This window comes from Papio anubis, unplaced genomic scaffold (genome assembly GCF_008728515.1).
Source record: "Papio anubis isolate 15944 unplaced genomic scaffold, Panubis1.0 scaffold422, whole genome shotgun sequence".
In the NCBI taxonomy this organism is placed as follows: Eukaryota; Metazoa; Chordata; class Mammalia; order Primates; family Cercopithecidae; genus Papio; species Papio anubis.
Genome location: NW_022164390.1, coordinates 70861 through 74530, shown reverse-complemented (window position 1 = coordinate 74530; position 3670 = coordinate 70861). Strand labels below are relative to the sequence as shown.

The 3670-nt window shown below is 40.2% G+C and overlaps 1 pseudogene; it reads left to right on the top strand.

Moving 5' to 3' along the window:
* Window positions 1-2022: 2022 nt before the first annotated feature.
* Window positions 2023-3670, top strand: part of LOC116273168 — a 6547-nt pseudogene continuing 4899 nt past the window's right edge.

Here is a 3670-nt window from a genome sequence, read left to right as displayed (position 1 = left end):
ACTTACAGCATTCCATTCAAGAAGCCTTTCGCTAAGACAGTTCTTGGGGAATTTGCAAAGTGATATTTGGAAGCCCATAGAGGGCTATGGTGAGAAAGGAAATATCCTCAGATGAAAACTCGAAAGAAGCTTTCTGAGAAACTGCTTAGTGTTCTCTTCATTCATTACACAGAATTACAGGTTTCCCCTCAAGAAGCCGCTCGCTAAGCCTGTTTTTGTGGAATTCGCAAAGTGATAGTTGGAAGCCTATAGAGGGCAAACATGAAAAAGAAAATATCCTCAGAGAAAAACTGGAAAGAACCTTTCTGAGAAACTTCCTTGTGTTCCGTGAAATCATCTCACAGATTTACAGCTTTCCCTACAAGAAGCCTTTCGCTACGACAGTTCTTGTGGAATTTTCGAAGTGATATTTGGCAGCCCTTAGAGGGCTATGGTGAAAAAGGAAATATCCTCAGTTGAAACCTCTAAAGAAGCTTTCTGAGAAACTGCTTAGTGTTCTGTGAAATCATCTCACAGAGTTACAGCTTTCATCTCAAGAAGCCACTCGCTCAGCCTGTTCCTGTGGAATTCACAAAGTGATATTTGTAAGCCCATAGACTGCTATGGTGAAAAAGAAAATATCCTAGAAAAAAACTGGAAAGAAGCTTTCTGAGAAACTTCTGTGTGATGTGTGGCTTTCACTCACAGAATTACATCTGTATTTCGTGGATCTCTTTGCTAGCCTTATTTCTGTGGATTCTGAGAACAGATATTTCGGATCCCTTTGAAGACTATAGGGCCAAGGGAAATATCCTCCTATAACAAAGAGAAAGAAAGTTTCGGAGAAACTTCTTTGTGTTTTGTAAAATCATCTCACAGAGTTACAGCTTTCCCCTCAAGAAGCCTTTCGCTAAGACAGTTCTTGTGTAATTTGCAAAGTGATATTTGGAAGCCCAAAGGGGGCCATGGTGAAAAAGGAAATATCCTCAGATGAAAACTGGAAAGAAGCTTTCTGAGAAACTGCTTAGTGTTCTCTTTATTCATCTCACAGAGTTACAGCTTTCCCCTCCAGAAGCCACTCACTAAGGCTGTTCTTGTGGAATTTGCAAAGTAATATTTAGAAGCCCGTAGAGGGCTACGGTGAAAAAGAAAGTATACTCAGAGAAAAACCTGAAAGAAGCCTTCTGAGAAACAGCTTTGTGGTGTGTGACTTCCACTCCCAGAGTTACATCTGTATTTCGTGGATCCCTTTGCTAGACTTATTTCTGTGGAATCTGAGAACAGATATTTCATATCCTTTTGAAGACTATAGAGCCAAAGGAATTATCCTCCGATACCGAGGAGAAGGAAGCTTTCTGAGAAACTTCTTTGTGTTCTGTGAAATCATCTCACAGAATTACAGCTTTACCCTCAAGAAGCCTTTCGATAACACAGTTCTTGTGGGATTTGTAAAGTGATATTTGGAAGCCCATGGAGGGCTATGTTGAAAAAGGAAATATACTCAGTTGAAATCTGGAAAGATACTTTCTAGGAAACTGCTTGGTGTTCTGTTAATTCATCTCACAGAGTTACAGCTTACCCCTCAAGAAGCCGCTCGCTAAGCCTGTTCTTGTGGAATTTGCAAAGTGATATTTGGAAGCCCCTAGAGGGCTAAGTTGGAAAAGAAAATATCCTCAGAGAAAAACTGGAAAGAAGCTTTCTGAGAAAATGCTTTGTGATGTGTGACTTCCACTCACAGTGTTACATCTGTATTTCTTGGATCTCTTTGCAAGTCTTATTTCTGTGGAATCTGAGAACAGATATTTCGGATCCCTTTGAAGACTATAGGGCCAGAGGAAATATCCTCAGATAACAAAGAGAAAGAAGCTTTCTGAGAAACTTCCTTGTGTTCTGTGAAATCATCTCACAGTGTTACAGCTTTCCCCTAAAGAAGGATTTCGTTAAGACTGTTCTTGTGGAATTTGCAAAGTGATATTCGTAAGCCCTTAGTGGGCTATGGTGAAAAAGGAAATATCCTCAGATGAAATCTGGAAAGCAGCTTTCTGAGAAACTGCTTAGTGTTCTGTTAATTCATCTCACAGAGTTACAGCTTTCCCCTCCAGAAGCCTCTCGCTAAGCCTGTTCTTGTGGAATTCGCAAAGTGATATTTGGAAGCCCATAGAGGGCTATGGTGAAAAAGAAAATATCCTCAGAGAAAAACTGGAAAGAAGCTTTCTGAGAAACTTCTTTGTGTTCCGTGAAGTCATCTCACAGAGTTACAGCTTTCCCTTCAAGAAGCCTGTCCCTAAGACAGTTCTTGTGCAATTTGCAAAGTGATATTTGGAAGCCCATAGAGGGCTATGGTGAAAAAGGAAATATTCTCAGATGAAATCTATAAAGAAGCTTTCTGAGAAACTGCTTAGTGTTCTGTTAATTCATCTCACATAGTTACACCTTTTCCCTGAAAAAGCCGCACGCTAAGCCTGTTCTTTTGGAATTCGCAAAGTGATATTTGGAAGCCCCTAGTGGGCTATGGTTAAAAAGAAAATATCCTCAGAGAAAAACTGGAAAGAAGCTCTCTGAGAAACTGCTTTGTGATGTGTGACTTCCACTCACAGAGTTACATCTGTATTTCGAGGATCTCTTTGCTAGCCTTATTTTTGTGGAATCTGAGAACTGATATTTCGGATCCCTTTGAAGACTATAGGGCCAAAGGAAATATCCTCCGATAACAAAGAGAAAGAAGCTTTCTAAGAAACTTCTTTGTGTTCTGTGAAATCATCTCACAAAGTTACAGGATTCCCCTCAAGAAGCCTTTCGTTAAGACAGTAGTTGTGTAAAATGTAAAGTGATATTTGGAAGCCCACAGAAGGCTCTGGTGAAAAAGAAAATATGCTCAGATGAAAACTCGAAAGAAGCTTTCTGAGAAACTGCTTAGTGTTCTGTGAAATCATCTCACAGATTTACAGCTTTCCCCTCAAGAAGCCCCTCGCTAAGCCTGTTCTTGTGAAATACGTAAGGTGATATTTGGAATCCCATAGAGGGCTATGGTGAAAAAGAAAATATCCTCAGAGAAAAACTTGAAAGAAGCTTTCTGAGAAACTGCTTTGTGTTCTGTGAAATCATCTCACAGAGTTACAGCTTTCCCCTCAAGAAGCCCCTCGGAAAGCCTGTTCTTTTGGAATACGTAAAGTGATATTTGGAATCCCATAGAGGGCTATGGTGAAAAAGAAAATATCCTCAGGGAAAAACTGGAAAGAAGCTTTATGAGAAACTGCTTTGTGATGTGTGACGTCCACTCCCAGAGTTACAGCTATATTTCATGTATCCGTTTGCTAGCCTTATTTCTGTGGAAACTGAGAAATCATATTTTGGATCCCTTTGAAGAATATAGGGCCAAAGGTAATATCCTCCGATAGAAAAGAGAAAGAAGCTTTCTGAGAAACTTCGTTGTGTTCTGTGAAATCATCTCACAGAGTTATAGCTTGTACCTCAAGAGGCCTTTCGCTAAGACAGTTCTGTGGAATTTGCAAAGTGATATTTGGAAGCCCATAGACGGCTATGGTGAAAAAAGGAAATATCCTCAGATGAAAACTGGAAAGAAGCTTTCTGGGAAACTGCTTAGTGTTCTGAGAAATCATCTCACAGAGTTAGAGCTTCCCCTGAAGAAGCCGCTCGGTAAGCCTGTTCTTGTGGAATTCGCAAAGTGATA